Source organism: Octodon degus, unplaced genomic scaffold (assembly GCF_000260255.1).
Source record: "Octodon degus isolate 3935 unplaced genomic scaffold, OctDeg1.0 scaffold00106, whole genome shotgun sequence".
NCBI classification, from domain to species: domain Eukaryota; kingdom Metazoa; phylum Chordata; class Mammalia; order Rodentia; family Octodontidae; genus Octodon; species Octodon degus.
In genome coordinates, this window is record NW_004524682.1 from 4,768,517 (window position 1) to 4,788,493 (window position 19,977).

The following is a 19,977-nucleotide window of genomic DNA, read 5'->3' on the forward strand; positions in this document are numbered from 1 at the left end:
ATATATGTTCACAATTATACAAAAATACAATTATCTCTACATTTAAAATTAATTTTGCTTTCTGCTGCTTCATACTTCCTAATTTCTCTGTAACAAACATGAACTGCTTCCTAACTTTTCTACAATAAACACACTGTTTTTCCAACGAAGCAAGGAATACAAATAGCAACACTTTAAAACTGTCTATATCCTAGGACAAGTGTAAGCGCAAAACCGACTCCTCTCGTGGGCACTACGTCCTCCAGATGCAGCTCTGCACTATCAGGCTGCCTCTAGGCGTGGCCCACTCAGCAGGCCGGATGGTCAGGGCAGACAGGAGCCAGCAGCAAGGAAGCTCCCTGCTTCACCAGTCTCAAAGCACTTTCACGGGCCTGATCTAATTGCGACTTCTGACGTCAGTGAAATGAACAGATGGAGTCATCCTGTCTTACAGAGGAGAAAATGGACACTGGTCAAGTATGACTTGACTTGCCTACAAATTCTAATAGAATTTCAGAGGCGTAGGACACAATCACTTTTCTTGGTTATTTAAAAGAAAGTGATGTGCACAAGAACATAAAAGTAACCAGTTTTACAATTGCATTAGAATTACTATTAGAATGTGCCAAGGACCTTGGGATTCCTCAATTGCCAAAGCCCAAGCAGGAAGCTATACCCAAGGCAAGTCCATCTTTCTCCTTTGTAACAACACTCTACCGAAACCCTTGAACTGTACTCTTTCAATTTCATTCTTTCTTTCACAATAGTACCTTCTCTTCTAAAGTTAAAACAAGAAAGTAATCCTTTAACTTGACAGGGATATTAGCATACTACTTTTTGGGTCAAGTCTTTTCTGTTGTAAGTAACCAGTAATGACATAATCCCTAAATGAGTATATTCTAAGAAGACAACCACCAAGCCCTGTAGAGAGTAAAAGCAAGCATCTTTAGTGAAGTACAGAGCTGGTCAATGTGTACTAATGATATTCCAAAGCATCATTATCTGTAAAGAAACCCTTCACAGCTACTCCGATCAGTCTCTCAGGCGTAGGAGTCTGGACAGGTAACAAAGCAATATTGCACTGAGCAGCGGCCACGCCTCAAACACGAAGCTAAAACTTTCACGCAATTGACCTTTAAAAGAATCCAATGATGTGACCACGATTATCCCAATGTTGTAGTCAAGAAACTGAGTTTAGATTATCCTAAATCACAAAGCTAATAGGCTGATCTGGAACTCAAATCCTGGCCATTCTTTACATAAAGACAGAGCGAAACAAATCAGAATTCAGAGCCTTGGCAGTCACCCAAAACATAAAACACTGACTTTTCCCTAGCACTACCATCTACAACAGTCTCAATTCACAGCTTCAGGAGTCTACGTTTCCCATGTAAGGAGTTAAAAATACTGCAAGCCCATGATTTGTGTCTTATTTTGCTACTTTCTAAAATGATGTAATAGCTGATCTCTACACTACAGTATCTTACCCACTCTAAGATAAGAAAAATTAACAAGATAATATACCTAAACTACATCATGGCATACTTACAAGATTTTTATATTAATAAACGGATAAATCAGTCTTACATAAAGTCAGTGAGACCAAAGCTATTAGCTGTGCTTTGATTATGACAATGGGAACAGAATTTTAAATAATTATCATAATTACATTCAGAAATATATGCAATAAGTAAAATGAATGTATGTTAAAGAATGCTAAATGATGACAAAAACCTGAAATACGCTAAGAAAACATGATACTGTTCATTTGAATCACATGAACTTTGAAACAAATTAGACTGTGTGCTGAAATTAAAATATGAATAGGATAACCACAGCCCCCAAGAGATTCAGCCAAAAATCAACAAACAATAAAAGAAAACAAACAGAATGAATGAGGCATAAAACAAAACAAGTAGAGGAAGCTATTTAGTATAAAATGATAAAGAAAAGCTTCTTAGAGGAAATTAAATTTATGATCTAAGTAACCTGAAAAAGACTTAGTCATTAAAAAAATAAGAGAATTTCCTTTAAAAGGAACAGCACAAGCGCAGTCCAAGAAGTACAAAAGGACTTCCGTGCTCCAAGAACTGAAAGAAGACTACGCAGCAATGCAGAGGGAAGAAGGGCTGGAGTCAGGGCCATGAAATATAAACTAAAATTTGTTTTTATGTTATATGTTACTAAACACATACACAATACTAAAAGGAAAAAGGCCCAACCTCATCAGTGATAATTCTAGGTTAAGAAAATAATTCATAGTTGTTGGTCTTAGTACAATTCACATGCTCCAAAACAAGATGCATATATACTGTAATAATAAAACAATAACCTGTGTAGAACTTCCCACCTGTACTGTACTGAACTTAAGTGGTGTGAGCAGTCATCCATGCTGTGTCCTCAAACTCTAGAGAAGATAATTTAGTCTTTTGCTATTAGTACGATACTAGATATATGTGTTCCTTCTAGTTCTACTTTCTCATTTTGTTCGGTTGAAACATGAATAAAAGTATTTTCTACATCTGTTGACTTAACCTGTGGTTTTTGTCCTTTATCCCATGATTAACTATGATATTAATTGCTTCAATGCAAAAATAACTTTTCCTTTCTGGGGCAAATGGCCATAACTAATACCATACTAACAGTAAGAACCCAAATGCTGCCCCCTCCAAGACAGCAAGAAAGGCAATGATGTTGGAAATCTATTAGGACAATAAAGTAAGAAATATAAAGACAAATAGATCATGGGAAAAAATTACACTTGCATGCAAAGATCAAGACTGTGTGTGTGTCAGAAAGGGTAATCTTTCTGACAATTGATGCTGGAACAACTAGTTATCCACATGCAAAACTAGAAACCTTCCTTTCACAATTTTAAAAATAGTAATTCAAGTTGGATAACAGTTTGAATTTGAAGAATTAAATTAGAATAAGAGAAAAACTTGTGAATTTAAGTTGGTACAGATTCCTTAATATGAAAATAGAAAAGCAATCGAGTTTTTAAAATGAAAAATTGCGCTTTTAATTTTTCATCAGTGAGATAAAGCTAGGTCCTAGAATGGAAGAAAAAATGCAACCCATACACACGACAAAGAAATAATATGTAGCACATATTAAAATCCTTACAACTTAAGGCATTATTAAGGGAAATGAAAATATGCCCAGTTTGTATGCAGATTATATCCATAGCAATCATAATAGTCAAAACTGTAAGCAAATCAAGTACCTATCAACTAGTGAAAAGATAAGCATGAAGTGGTAACAATATCAACCAAAAGGAATAGACTAATAGGAATGGCAGAATCTTAGAAAATTAATACTTAGTAGAAAAAAAATAGATGCAAATACTTGTAGTGTATGACTTGACTTGTATAAAAAAATCTTTAAAATAGCTAAGTTGTAGGTAGAAAAAGCAGATAATCTTTAGCATGAAGGAATCTCACTAGAGTGATCAAAATGTTCTAAAACTGTAGCGTGATAATGTTTGCATATCTGAATAAAGTAATATAAAATCATCAAAATGAACATTTAAATTAGGTGAATTGCATGCTATGTTAATTATAACCCACACTGAAAAAAAAACACTTCACACAGCTACAAACTGCTTTAAAATGAATCTAATGCATAATAGTAACATAAACTGAATGTATTACAATTACTCTTTGAAGAATGCAATGTAGACTTAATAGTACACTGTTCACCTCTTTCATACACTGCTACTGATATTTGTTGTTATAAATGCTCTAGAAAAATTAAATAGTTCTTTAATAAAATTACTCAACTGCTAGGTGCATAGAAATCAGAAATGAAAAGGTATGTCCCTAAAAACTGGTGTGTGCTCTTCTAGCATTATCCATAAAAGCTAAATATCAGAAACTCCCCATGTTTCCACAAATGGATAGGCAAATAAAGTCCATATAATAAAAAATTATTTAGCTATAAGAAGGAATGAAGTGCAAACACTAACATATAGATTAACTTTATTATGCTGAATGAAAAAGCCAGTCACCAAAATTCATGTACTGTATGACTCCATTTCTGCAGAATGTTTAGAATAAACAAATTAATAGAGATACAAAAATTGGTGGTTGCCCACAGCTGGGGCTGGGGAAGGACAAGAATGAGGGGTGACTATTAATTGATACAGGGTTCATTTTTTGGGCCATGAAACTTAAAAACTACATGGTATTCGGTGCACAACTACATGTAAAAGTAAAAGTCAAACTTAATGAACTGAACACTTTAAATGTGCACATTTTATGCTATGTGAATTACATCTTATTAAACTTATGAAAATAATTTTTATTGATAAGAAAAAAGTATTCAGAGTAAAAACTTGGAGCTTTAATTTTACTTATTTGTTTTAAGCTTGCCTTGTATTTATCACAGTAACTTATTAGTGGCCAGCTAAATAAGGTAACTCAGGAGCCATGAGGTGGAGGGTAGGGAGGGAGGCAAGGGAAAGAGGACAGTAAGAAGACTGAAAACCTACCGTGCCCACGGGCCAGTTCTCCACAAGGAACGCCAGCTACAAGCGGGTACTAAGAAAGAAGCTGCCTTTTTACATACAATTTACAAACAGAACTAACATTTAAGCACTCAAGAATGGAACACATCTAAGGAAAGAAAGTAACTTGTAAACGCGGCACATTCTACACAGAGAAAATGCTTTAAGATATCTACGCAATCTAAACAAATGGAACGACATGCCATACTCATGATACAAAGACCTCAAATGGCAAGTCTTCTCAAATTGCACAAATGCATTTAATGAAAATCCAATTAAAATTCAAAAAAGCTTTATGTTCTTCTAAAGCTTAATGGAGCAGCAAAAGCCCATCACAGACATATCAACCAACTGCAAACAGAATATAATAAAAGAACTTGTCCTACCAGATACCAAAAATTATTTTCAAGCTCTGAAAGTTACATTAATATACACCTGGAAAGGAAACAGACAAACTGACGCAGAAGAAAACCATCACCCAGAGGGAAGATAGCTGACGAAAGCTGCACTGCAGCTTACTACAGAAAACTAGGATGGTTCAGTAACCCCAAGCAATTCCTGATCCATGCGTGGGGGGTATAACTGGGTCCTTACTACCTAACACACAGGGGGAACCTCCAGAGGGATTACAGTTTTAAATAGAAATGTAAGTTGTTTTTTTGTTTGTTTGTTTTGTTTTGTTTTTTTACTCCGAATGCCTTCAGGGCAGGTTTTGCTGGCTGGAGTTGTAGGGATCGAACCACAGCAACCTGAGCCTGACTGCTGCGTTGAAGCAGCCACTTAAAGAACTGAGCTAAGGGGAAGGCCCCCAGAAATGCAAGTTTTTAATGTTTCAAATAAATATTTTTAAGAACTCCAGAGGGAAGGTGTTTCTAAAATATAAAAGAAAAGGCTAACAGATTGAACTGCACTAACATTAAAAAATTCTATTCAGAATTTAACAAAGAAAAATAAAATGGTGATCTGTACCACTACAAAACATAGGCAAAATGCTTGCTATTAAGAATATATGTTTGTCCTATACCTTTTTATTAGAAAATGTGAAGAAGGTGACCCAAATAAAAGGTGTCAGATCTCAGGCAGGATGAGGTAGGCGTCCGGGGGAAAAGAGAAATGGTGTGCACAGGGAAATAGAGCTACAGCTCACGGTTTAATTCTGTAGTATACTTTTCTATATATTGTTAGTTTTAAGCTACAAAATGTATTTCATTGCTGGATTGCAATACCAGACATACATCTTAAGTATATAATAGGTATAATACCTAATCATTCAGTGATAAAATATATTAGCAGTGAAAAATCACATGAAAAGATGTTCAGCCTCATTAGTAAGCACAGAAAAGCAAATTAAGGTGCAAACAGGATGCCATCTGCATCTGTCAAAGTGGACAAAGCTAAGACACGAAACAATTCCAAGAACTGACAAGGACACAACTCATGGCGAGCTTCTGATCCATTACTAGAAGAAAGACTGTCCAAGGATCCTAGAGGCACCTAGCGCACCTCCCACAACTGGACATTCACTCCATTTTTATTCTTGACTGTACATCCTAGGGTCTTGCACAAGGGCATCAGAAGAAATATGAATGCTGAAATGCTTATAATAACTGTACACACACACACAACCTCAGATTGCAAATTTGTCATGTAAGAGTTCCACAAGATAGAGGAGAAAACATTTCTAATAAATTTTACTTGATAATGGGTGATGGCTTACAATACTAGGAGCACTTGATGGTGAACCTCACAAGATCACACCTGAGCCAATGGCTCTTCCTCCTGTATCTCTGTTCCTGTCTGTCTCTCCCCGCCACACACCCTCTCTCGTTGCCCCCGTCCTCTCTCTTTCTCTCCAGGATTGTGGAAGATTATCTCCCAACAGCAAGAGGTTATGGAAGAAATTATATCTTCTGAGAAGAAGGAGAGAAAGGTGGAGGAATTCCTCACTTCAAATGAGATCAGGCAGATGTGTAAACTGTGGAAAATTGCTAAATTTTGTAGAAAAGCACCATCCGAAACAGGCTGTAGCATTGTGAGTGATGAATCTGCTTAACAACAATGCAGTGCCACATTTGTGCAAATGCCTCAAAAGGAGGCAAACTCAAGTGTTACTGTTCCTTGTTAAAGCTGTATGCAACAGCCTGGCAAGCACAAGGTCCTGAGTTCGATCCCTGATACAAAAAAAAAAAGTGTGTGAAGAAAAAAATTCCATTGAGCCAACAGCTGTGATTCCTTGAGAGAAAGTCATCTTACATAACAGCCCTCTTCTCCTATCTCCCTCACACCAGGCAGAAAGGTTTTCAGAGATAAGTGTGTGTTAATTTATTTACCTTTCTTTGCATTTATATTTTCTTTATTGTTTTGTGTTATATACAGTGCTGTGATCATTTTTCTATAAATATGTTGGAGTTGTGGAATGATTATCTAGGTTTCCTTCATTAGTTATGGGAAATTCACTTTAAAATAAAAGTTCTTTAGATTACATGAATGTTTCTGGAATGAATTATGTTTGAAAACCAAGCTTTGTTGTACAGTACATTACGTACTAGCACATAATACATACATATGTATGATTAAGACAACAGCATAGACATATTAAAAACGAAACACACAAACAAAAAAGTACTCAACAAAAATTCAAAATATCTACTGCATAAAGTTACTCAGTGAAATATTAGCAAGGAAAAGAACTCTACATGAACAGTATGAATAAAATTTTTTTAATGATAAAGGAAAAAAGCAAGTCTCAGGAGAATACAGAATGCCAACACTTTAACAAACTTAAAGCATAAAATTAATTAAGTTTCCACATTAAAAACACTGGTCTTACAAAGAAAGTAACACAAAATGGAAGAAAGCAACAAGGACCTAGGGAGGGTAGCGGGAGGGAAGACAGAAATCCGATCTCCCAGAAGCACCCCAATCCTACTTCCGGTTCTGTGCTAGGCGGCAGAATCCTGGGAGATCATTCTAACATTCTGCCTCATAATTCAAAATTAGCTGGGCATCCTTAACTTGAAAATTTGAAATCTAAAATGCTCCAAAATATGGAACTTTTTGAGCACTGACATGAGTCTGGAGCATTTCTGATTCTGGATTTTGGATTAGGATTAGAGGTTGCTCAGTCTGTAAAGTCTATGCAAATATTCCAAAACTCAAAAATCTTTGAAATCTGAAACACTTAAAACTCAAGTATTTTGGATAAAGGGGCATCAAGTATAACTGTGGTTGCATTGAGTATTACTTAATAAAAAATAAGCACCTGCTTTGTGACAGATCATACTTTGACCGGGATCATGTTTGGGAAAGCTTCCCAATAATTTTCACCAATGAACACATGCTAACTGCTAGGCAACAGATTTTCCTTTTCTGAAAAATAGAAAAAAAAAAGTGTATATGAAGGAATGCAGGCTCTTTCAAATAAAACTGAAAACAGACATGTAGACAAAAATGTATAGCTTTTCCAATCAAAGAATGAAGCTAACTGGTTATTGTCACTTTGGTCTCAAAACTAGTGTAAATATTTACTAAACTACTGAAACTTTCTGAACTATCTTTATGGCACATAATCATTTTGCCAAATTACTTAACATGAAATATTCAGGTAAACTGAAACAATTTTAATTAGCAGAAAATTTTCCAATTAATTTAGCCTCTTATAATGTTACATGGAACTAAAATTAAGATAGATTCATTCACCTCACGGAAGCCTGGTATTTCTCCCTTTTAAAGGATGGTTGCCTAGGGAACATGTCATGTCATATGGCTACAAAACAAAATAATTCATATTTTCTCATATGAATAATAATATAAATAATATGATAGTTAATCAAGAATAGAAAATAAAAATGCAGTCCAATCTTACAGATTTTAAAATAACTTAAATAGGAAAATCGTGCTCTAAATGATGACACGCTTAACAATGGTCTAAAAGTACTGTAAGCTGTCATCTGAACAAAAGAAATAAGGAAGAAAGCTGGATGGAAGGAGAAAGGCGGAGCAGCCCCAACGCCAAAAAAACTCAGGAGATGATGGACGACAGTGAACTGTGTAACTTTGTATGTGTACAGACATGAGAATGCAGCTATAAAGATGGATACTTACTTATTTGAGATGTTCCTGTCCAAATTTCAAAGTAAAACTAGATTGGAAGTACAGGGAGTCTGTGATGACTGAAGTCAAGGGATGAATTTTGAGTTTTGAGTTTAAAGAGGCTTGAGTTTTTAATTCAAAGTTTAATGATTAGTAAGAAGGCCAAAATTATAACTATTCAAAACTAGAAGAATTCAAATTCTTACTACAACAGCCTAGTATACCACAATGCTTTCTCATGTCTTAAGTTTATAAAGCCTTCATGCCATCAAATAATTTACTCTGGATCTAAAGGAACCAAAAAGAAGCTTTTTTTTTGGGGGGGGGGGGACAGGAGCTGGCTATGTAGTTTAGGCTAGCCTGGACTCACTACATAGCAGACTGGCCTCAAAATTGTGGCAGTCCTCCTGCTTCAGCTTTCAAGTGCTGGGATTATAAGCATGGTCCACCATACCTGGCCCTCATGGAAGATATTTTTATAAATTCTTATCAGATAAACTTAACTCTATACTTAACATAATGTTTAAGATAATTATGGCAACTATAACTTAATCAGCTGTCAATTTTGAAAGTTTATTTGGAAGAATTATGGTTCTAAAATATTACTTAAAACCACTGCAAAAAAGTAGAGATTTCCTTCAAAAATCTCACCATAAATCTGAAGGGTCCAATAGATACTGGGAAAAGGGAATGAACTTATACAAAAGGAAAGTTACTGAGTTGAGAAGGACAGGAGAGTGAGTGGGAGAAAGGAATTTACTAGGTATGTAAGCAGGAGGGTTTGGACAACTGTACTGTGCATTTCTGCTGGTCTGTGGAAAGGAGCAGATAATAATTTGTTTTATCTCCTTTTTTCAATTGTTTGTACTTTTTCTCCTCTTAATTGCTTATACATTTCTTTCTTGCTCCAATTTTACATGCATATATCCAGCAATATGAATAACTGGTTGGAAGAAAACACTATATTACAAGAAATACTGTGTAATTCATATTAATTTGTTAAGTGAAATTCTGTATCACTTGTAATTTTTTGTTTTAATTTAATTTGCACACTTTTTTAAAAAATAAAAAAAGACTCAGCATATTCTCTAATAGTAATCCAAAAGAATAAGAATTATTTTGTTGGCAAAATTGTAATGATCATTAAATAAACTTCACTGAAAACTTTAGTCCCCAGAAGATATATAATCATCTTAAGGTTGACTATGTATCAATTTCAAGTACAATCTTTACCTCCTCCTGCTCTCCTTCTCCTCCTCCTCAGGGTGCTATGCATATACAAGAGATCCATTAATTAAGGCTATATTAAAAGCGTAAATCTACAGTTGTTCACAAAGTTATGATGTAACAATCTATTTTCAAAAAACATTCAGAGATTCAGAATATGGTTCCTGGGAACAATGACCCACATGGAGGATTGAAAAATTAAAACTAACACCTCTGTAACACTTTAATGAAAATCAACTGTATAAAAACAGTACTCAGGGCCAGCCAAATAGCTCAGTGGACTAAAGTGCCTGTAAGTAGACGCAGGGGCCAGATGTTCGATCCCCAGGCCTGCTATGCTGGCCCATCCCTGGGGAGCACTGAGACGATGATTGAGACTGGGCATGGTGGTGCGCGACTGTAATCCCAGCTCTTGGGAGGCTGTAAACATGCGGATCACTACGAGTCCAATCTAGTAGTGAGACCCTGAACACCCTGTAGACCCTGCCCTAAAAATACAAAAGAAGTACTCAAAAACATATTTAATCCCTAAATTCTAACATTAGTAATTGCATCAAAAAATAAACTTAGAACTATATTGTCATAAGTAATTAGCCTTTCAATGCCCAGTGATCCATTTTTGGAATTTCCATAACAATGGAATGGAATGAAATGTGTTCTCTTCAAATTCTTGTTTTGAATTTTTCTAAGTAACATATATGAATTCTATGCAAAAATTCAAAAAAATTAAATCTTTGGCTTACATGAGTCAAAATTTACTATATACTATATATCAGGAACAGTATTAAATGCTAGCATTTATTTCCCGTATTTCTCAAAACAACCTTATAAAGTTATTCCCATTTTATAACTTAGAAAATGGGTTATCCAAGAGATAAGGTAGTTTGCCCAAAGTCAATTCTAAGAAAGTGAATGATAGAGTTAGGATTTACACCGAGATTACCTAATCTTCACCAAAACTATCACACCATAGTATCTCAGCTGTTGTCAACTTCAATTCATTTAGCTGTGAAACTGCTTTAATTCAAAGTATGCTAAAGACTTAAATACACTGCTGTATTCTAATGACGACTCTCAACATAGAATCTAAGTTTGACAACTAGAGTTGATTCTAATTGCTATGATTAACTTTATAAAGTAGACACAAGCAAGAATCAGTTATTGATGACAGAGGCAAGGTAAATACTACCTCAATAACTATTTATCAAATAGATATCCATATTATAGACTAGGCTCACCGAACTTGGCTAACTTGGAGGTAAGACGCAGATGATCTGGGAACTGTTTCTGTAATGCACCCCACAAATACCACCCAGCAAGCCTCCAGCGGCACCACTGCCTTGGTCAGCAAGTCTCCTCCTTTCAGAAAAGATGGATAGTGTTATTTATAATTCATTGCTCAAATACACATTCTGTGCTAAAGAGGCAGATATAATTACAGGTCCTTGTCAGCCACATCAAACTTTCCAAAGCAAAACATTTCTAGGGTAGTCTAGCCTCTGGCCATTTCTACCGGCAAACTCACCAAATACACAGCTTCTGTTCCATCAGGCTATAAACAGTCTGGATTTTTCTTAGTGGAATAAAGACCATTACAACTTTTTTGCAGGAAAATCTCCAAAACTTTTTAAATATCAAAAAGCTGACAAAATGTCAATACTTTAAAATAAATCTTGACCCAGTAAGAACTGGCACAGGGCCTTTTATTTTCTTGCAGTCAGCAAAACTACAAACCTATAAAATTCAAATAGTAGTTAAGGGCCTGAACTCTGAAGTAGCTCCATATAGGGTGAGTCACTTCCAAACTCAGCCTACACTGAATTCTTTTTCATAACTTGGATATGCTGGCAGACACTGCTCTTAAGTCCTATAACTGTTCCATGAGGAGAGAAAAAGCAAGGCTATGTGGAATTATACCAATTATTTTCTCTAAAAACTGTTTGCCATGAGCAAAAGAAAATGCATGTTCTTGCTGACGCTGAGGCTCAACTCTGCTTTACAGTTCATTCGAACTCAGAAAGTACAGCTCCTAGCCCTGTACTGGTCTAGATCTTTGTAAAACTAAAAAAGGCAAAAAGTGTAGGTTAGTAAGTGAGAAGGGAGAACAAAGGAACAGAGAGCTAGAACAGCACGTAGAACTACTGTATACCCAGGCAAAGAATTCACTGAGCTCACAAGTCAGAATGTTTGAATATTTGAAGTTATATTTCAATAAAAAAGATATTTTAATTAATTTTAAAGGGCTTCGTACATTGTTATATATTTTCAAAAGAATTACTTAAAACCAATTGCTATTTTGAATTTGCAAGAGACTGTATCTACTTAATTCTTCAACTACCTTCTTTGGGGGTTCTTTTTAATAATAATAATCATACTCATCAAACATATTCTTAATTCTGAGATTATATAGTGAATTTTCATTAAGAGATAATTCATACTGACTTCCTCTACATAACTAAACCAAAAATTTGTTCTTTAAATATTTCATTGTAATAGTTAATTGTTAACTTCAATTTTAAAAGATTACTAAATTCCATAAAGTGTAGTTTTTAATATTACTTTTAGAATGTATACATAGTAAAATAAATCTAACTAATATTTAGGCTTCCTTAATAAGTTCCTTTAATAGTCCTAATTTGCTTAAATTTATTTCCTACCACTTTGCCCTATAACTGAAAAGAGAAAAAGAAAATGTTACTTTGCCAATAGTAAACAATCTATTTATTTATTCACTTTTTTTTGGCGGTACTGGGGGATGAATTCAGGACCTTGCACTTGCCAGGCAAGCACTTATTCTATTGAGCTATCTCCCCAAACCAGAATAATCTAGAACATTAAGACAGAATTTCTATTTTGAAGGTTCAATACAGTATGCTGTAGAATAGAAAGAACTATATCCATGCAGTTCTTGAAATTCAAACTATTTAACAACTATTTAAGAAAACTGTAAAGTTGATTTGTGTGTTATTCCTTACGAATATTCATTAATTAACTAAATACATATTTTAAAAACTTGGTCTACTCTGCAACTTCAAAAAATACAATTTTATTAATGTGTTTATGTATCCTTCTTTCATCTGTTTCTATTTCAAGTAAGACAGCTGGCAGAAATTTTTAAAAAAGAAAACAAAAGACACATTTTACATTAAGAAAGAAACTGCAAATGCACCAAAGGGATTTTGTTCAATTCTGACTCTGGCCCAATCGAGAGATATAGGATGTATCTACAGGAGGTCTTTGGAGTATCTTATGCCTAAATTGCACACTTCCAAAATGCATGCAATGAAACTTAATTCCCAATGTTAGCATGCATAAAAGTGGGCCTTTGAGGGTCAGGTCCTAGGATTACAGTCCTTCTAGAGGCCTCAGGAGTTCTGTGACACTTCTGCTATGGAAGGTTCCAATCAGAATATGGTGACCTCTGAGCAAGAAGAGCTTCACCTAACTGAGTCTCTTGCTTCTTGGGCCTAGACTCCCAGCCCCAGACGTGTTGTTTAAAAACCACCTCATCTACGGTATGGTATTAGAGCTGCCCACAAAGGCTAACACAAGGCACAGATTCAAAAGCACTAAGTAGGAAAGTCGACCAACTTACGGTTTCCATAACATCCTTCCTTCCTAGTAATATGTCACACATTTCAAAGTCTATAAACAAATCAATTATGAGATGACATCAATCTAAGCACAGTGATAATGCAAGAGAGAGAACTCAGAAGCTAAAGGTTTACACAGAACCTCCCAGGTTAAGTAGGTCCACAGATCCTGGTGATGGACCCATGAAAACACATTTAGCAGCTCATTTCTGCATTAGAAATTAGAGCTTCCATGGGCAGGCACAATTCTAAGAAAATCTGAATGTTTCATATAATTCACATTGCCTTGAAAAGTGAAAACTTTAAATATCACATTTTCAAATGAAGGTATTCTTTAAAATAGTCCTAGACTTTTCAAAGTAACTGATAAAATTAGTTTGATTTAAATGAGAATTTTTACTTGCTTACACAAAATTCAGATTTATCAAGACTCAAGGCTTGACTACATTTTTTGTTTTTAAATGGAGTAATGAAACAAAATATAATACCTTCTGGATGTTTTTCTCCCAAATGTTAAAATGAGTCCTGAGAATTAAGTTCTGAAAAAGTTGACAATCCAAACACTTCCTGGAAATTAAGAAAAATACATGTTACTCCCAGTGTCTAACTCAAAGAATTGTACAGCATTTTCATACTACTAAAATAACTTATCTCAGAAAACAACAAAAACGATGTATTGCAAGGTAAAAAGGATTCCCATGCATGCTTTCCTTCAACACAGCTGTTGGCCATATCAGAGAAAATAAATGATACTACAGATTCACAAAAATATAATTTAATATATACTTAGCATTACACTAAAATAAAAACTGTCATTCTCAAGGATATGAGAAGTTAATGTTAAAGACAAAGAGGAATTTCCATCAAGGATTCTGGGAGTATTAGAATTATGTGATGTCGTCACACAGTTTGAAATGCCTCATTTTTCCCAATAAATAGGTACAGTAAATGTTAAACTAAGAACGAGAGCCATCCTAGGCATAGAATGATACCCACACGTCAGAAAGTCTATACTTAGAAAGAGGCTTTGGTAATCCGAATACATAGCCTATACTTTGGAACTACAAGGATTAAAGAAACTTTATACTGATCAATAGGCTAACAGAGAAGGTAGCCCTGAGACAGAGAAAAATGCAAGCTTCCTGATTCCATTAAGCCAGCATTTCATGTGTAGTAGCCTGGGCACTTACATCTGACTTACCCTGCGACAGCCCTGAATTCCTATCCCAAAAAAATGGTCAGTTCTCAAAGATTATACTTTTGACTAAAATACAGCCATAATCTGAATTCTAACTTTCCCAAGTAAAGTAACTATTTTTTATTGGCATTTAATTTTATCAGGGCCCTTCAGTCTTCAAGTACCAACATCCTAACTGAGTACCTTCTTCAACCACTAGACTTCTAGATGTCTTTCCTTGTATCGTGCTTGGTGTTATTCTCCCATCCTCTGAATCTCCTAAAACCCTCCATGGTACAAAGCACATGAGTGATGCTCAATAAGTCTATGCTAAATTCAATTTACATAACATGTTTAAAGTAAAAATAAGTAATGCAAGATGAAAGACTGGAGTTATACGAACCAAGTACAATACTAGTCCTTCAATAACTGCTCATCTACATATACATCCACACTCCCTTTTTCATGAGGAAAACTCCTAGGACCTATGCCCCTGCTCAATGCCCAGACAACGGGCCCTGTGGCAGGTCTCCCTTCTGCTCACCAAAGCGGGAATTTGAGTGCCTCTCAGGTGTGAGGTCCTGCTCCAAGTGGAATGGTAACTGGACGCTAACAGGAACTCACTAAATACAGACATCAGTAATGCCAGAGCAATCGTCTATCAAACACACATATAAACAAGACATCTTGAATCATAACTAAGAGCAGAATATCCCCAAGACCTTGGGAATGGACAGAGGGTACCTCTTTAAAAGAGTTTATAACTAGAGAGAAGACAAAACAAAATAAACAGAAAGAGAAAAAACAAAACATGCCAAAAACCCTAAAGAGACCTTCAAGTGATTGTGGGGGGAAAAAAGCATTATCATTTCCGATTAGGGCACTACTTTTTCAGCAGCTAAATAAAAACATTACCAAATCATTTTATGTAATAAAACTTCACCTTATTTTGACCTTCCTCATAAAGCAAACAAACCTCTCCATCCAATAAGGTTCCATCTGAACTATGTAAGATGATAAGCAATACCTTAATTGCATTCATTTACATGACTTTGAAACTATTCTGGGCTGAAGTCACTGACTGCAAGGTCAGAGAATACAAAAAAGTAGAATGTAAGCAATTTACAGAGGAGAAATGATCCACTTGCAACTGGGAAGCGCCTCCTCTACCCCTCACCAGGAGCCACCAAATGCCTAATGCAATCAACAGGTGCACACAGCTCTATTTCAAATATATCACACACATACACATTAAATTTATAAATCTATGTATGCTAGTAAGAATATATATTTAAATAAGCTCATCATACACTGATTTTTTATTCAGTCAATTTGCCTAAATAGATTAAAAAATAATTCTGTATCCCAATAACATTTAAAATCAAAATACAAAACACGGTATTTCTTCACTGCTTCATAAAAATTTCTGAAGAACTAAAGTCAGGCTATAGAGCTGTATTTCAGGAAAACAATTACAATCAAGACATTTTTAGCATATTAAGACCTTCTGCTTTTATTCTTTATGACTACATAAGCACAGTTCAACTAACTTGCTGAGCAGGTTTGCAATGCCTCAAATCCAATCTAAATACCACATTAGTAAAAGGCAATATATGTACAGAAACTGCCATATTACAGGGGACCATGCATATTCTTCAAAACCTCCCTTAGAACATAGCAAGGAACACAGAAAAATTTACTATAGAAAATACTTAACCTTTAATTTAGTTACAAAAATCTAGACATACAATCAATTTTCAATGAATAAAGTCCAAGTTCAAGTTCAGACCCATGTCAATCTCAAGTGACCATAGGAAATTCACCACAAAGCAAGTATCCATGTGTGTTTTACTGTCTATACTTTTAAATGTATGCATTGTAAATTTTGTATTTGCAAGTATGACGGCTGGGCAGACTCTATCTTTGGGGGCTAGCCAGTTCTTCAAGATGGCAAAGGGCTCTGCCCCAGCTGCCTTTCATATGCAAACTAACTGGTCCAAACCATAACCCCTCCATCTGGTCATTGTAAGGAGGCAGCAAAAGAACTTGACTCTGCCTTCATATCATGCAGCAGTCAAGTTCTAAGCAAACTAGGAACCATCCCTACACCTTAAAGCTTTTATACGGTTAGCTTACTGAAAGCTATTATTACTGCTCTGTGCCTATAGTTCGTTTTTATTATCTTTCTGTACTTTATTCAAACAGCTAACCCTAATTTTGGTCACCCTGCCCTGCACTGTCCTTCCCTGGAAAGCCACTAAAGACCACACAGCCCAGGCTCCACTATAGCCCCTCCTGATGAGGGCTGCTGTTTTCCCACACTGCCTTGAGTGGCAAGCCACGCCTCCTAGGACCTGGGAGTGTAATAACGTTGTTTTCCTGAGAGTCTCTTGTGTCTTCTATTAACTACACCTGACTAACCACAGAAACGAACACAGAACCTTGTGTGTGACTGTGTGTCTGTGTCTGTGTGTATGTGTGTGTACCTCTCTTCACCTCCCTTTTCTTTTCGCTTTTCTCTTCCTCAGGTCTCTGAACAAAATATAATACTTTAAATATATATATATCTGTATGGCGATAAGTTACCCATGTCTTTCGAAAGAGTTGCCTAAAGAATTTTCAATTTGAATTAAATTGTGGACTGATAATACTGTTCATATAACATACAAGAATAAGGCAACTCTAAAAGGAACTAAAAGAAAAAAAACCTTCATAAACATGAAACACCTGCTACAGAACATGTTAATGCACAATTTTATCTGGGAAATATTTTGCTTCCTCCCTCACCTGTTTCCCCCACCCATCTCACATGCAATTCCATAAACAGCAGTTATCCCCATTATAAAACAGTTGACGGTTAAAACAATGAGCCAACCGTGAAAGTACAATATTCCATAACTGACATTTACTGCACTGGCCTTGGACTTCTAATCTTTACCAGACGGGCACACAAATCAATCCATCAGCTCATAAAGGTGTGCTTTTTTAACCTCTAAAACAGATGGGATTGGCCAGAAGTGTCTGGCATGTCAAACTGCTAATCACTGCTGCCCTTTGCACAAAATAACCCACTTAAGTTGAGGCATGGTTGCACTGTAACCGACATTAGTCTGTGGGAAACCCATTTAACTGTCACACACTCCTGCCACTCCTGCTCTCCCTTAATTAAGCCTAATGCCTTATGCTTTGACCTTTTGTTCTAGCCTATTAACCCTATCTAGTACAAGTTCAATTATGTTAAACTAAAAACTTTGCTGCAAATATTAAGTGCCAATCTTAAAAAAAAAAAACATAAGGAATATCCTCCCACTCTTAAGTTGTATGCACGCTGATACTCAATGCATTCAAAAAATAAAACCTCGCTTGCAGAGCAATGCTGAGTCTTACAGAGTTGAGAAAAATCAAATTGTAGTTGAGGTACAACCTCCTTATTTTACAAAAGAAAGTGACACCCGAAAACATTAAATAACTCCATCCACTTCATTGCTTTTCCACAGCAAAGCCACGCTAAAACCTATCTAATCCCCAGCTCTAATTCTTTATTCTCCATGGTGTCTCTGATTAATAGTTAAACCACCCAGCACTGTGTTAAGAACATAACACTTTCACCACTAATTATTACCTTTCAGCATCCTTTAGAATATGTTACACAAACAGGCCTAAAAGGAAAACAAATAGTGACTTCCATACAGTGTAGACGCATTTTTTCCTTCCTTCTGCTACACACCAGAACTTCCTACCCCCAGACTACCTCTTTTCCCTTTTAAAACTAATCACGGTCCTTGAGAATTGCTAAATTTTACTGAACTGACAAGGCCATATGCATATATATTTTTTTCTTTCTTGGCGCTTCACTGAAACATTTATACTATTACCAATGACATAAGAGACAAACAGCAATTAATACTTGCTACTTAATCTTTACTGGAAACGCTCACAGCTGCTGAACTTTCAAGATAAACCTTTTTATACCTATAGGTACCTAGATTGTTTATATTTACCAGAATTACAAAAAAGTGAACAATTTATACTATAAAATAAAGTCAACTGTAGTACAAATAGGTACTATCACAAAGGTACTTTAGTTTTATCACATAATGGAAGCTATTATTTCTCCTTCAATTTACTATTTTTGCCTCTCACTGTGACACAAGAAGCAAAGCATCAGCAACATAAAACCTACAAATCTATGACCACGACGAGAAAATAAATATTAAGTTTAGATGTTTTTAATTTCGTATTTGTGCTTGACTAAGGCCCATTTTTACCAATTTTCAATATAATCAATGTCAGTAGCTCTTACTCTATCAATTCTGAGAGCTAACCTGCCATTAATGGTATATAACATTGCAAAAGTAAGAGCATTTAGAACTGTGCTGAACACAACAACAATCTCAGTGAAAGAATGTATTACTTTGGGGGAACAGGTGAGATATTGTATTATAGGGCTTCAAATCAAAGCAAATGTGCTCCAGTTATAAGAAGGACACCGTCAAAGGAAAGCACCCCGAGTAGAAATATAGATAGGTGTTGAAAATATAAAATAATTGGATCGCTCATTGGCTCAAGGTAAACAAACACTTGTAGCAGGGCAACTATCAGTACATTTAGTCCCATTCACCCTTTCCACTGCAAAGAATGTACATCTAAATAAGACAAGATGACATCCCTCAGTTGCAAGCTTTAGTTTATCACATACAATGAAGTCCGGGTGTCTGCTGGAGAATCTAACTGCAGAAAGTTTGTCCCACCACAGAGTAAGTCATGGACTTTATAACACATTGGCTGACACTAATGAACAGTGAAAGGAAAAGACAACTTGGTACTCAGAACAAGAGCTGGTGAAAGCACAAAGCAGGATATACCACAGAAGAGTAAGTATATTCATTTATCTGCACTATACTTGAGGCATTAGTCCATTAACTTCTTGTTTTGTTATAATTTATAAGCATGTGAATACACAGAAAAATGTGTGAGCATAAGAGAAGGCGTTTTTCCTACTTACAAAAGACATCCACTGCCAGCCACTCAGTGAGTTATGTGTGGTGAAAAACTGTGTCTTCACAAAGCAGGAAACTAGGTTAAAGTTATTTTAAGAGCATTCGTTAAAATCACTACCATAAATATCCATATAATTTATATATTTTCTTCAGCATCTGAAAATAAATTTTTCATCTGGAAATTTCTGAGTTCCATTCCAATATAATTTTACTTTCTGCCATATTAATAAAGTTAAACACAATAACAATCTAATAATCTTAGGAATTCACTTTTAGGAAAGAAAAAAATCCTAATGTCTGAAATACAATAAAAAGCATTTCACATAATCCTTCAACCCTGTAACTTACCATGGTCTGAATTATCATTTTTAATACCTTTTAATATTTAAGGCTACTGAACAC

The 19,977-nt window shown here is 35.4% G+C and overlaps 1 protein-coding gene across 3 annotated transcripts in view; it reads right to left on the bottom strand.

The window, feature by feature from the left end:
- Nrip1 (nuclear receptor interacting protein 1) overlaps positions 1-19,977 on the bottom strand; it is an 82,155-nt gene that overhangs the window by 50,897 nt on the left and 11,281 nt on the right. For all 3 annotated transcript variants that reach the window (XM_023724118.1, XM_004639087.3, XM_023724119.1), the window contains exon 2: positions 13,887-13,965. The gene's annotated coding sequence lies outside the window, so the exon portion shown is untranslated. The remainder of the gene's footprint in view (positions 1-13,886; positions 13,966-19,977) is intronic.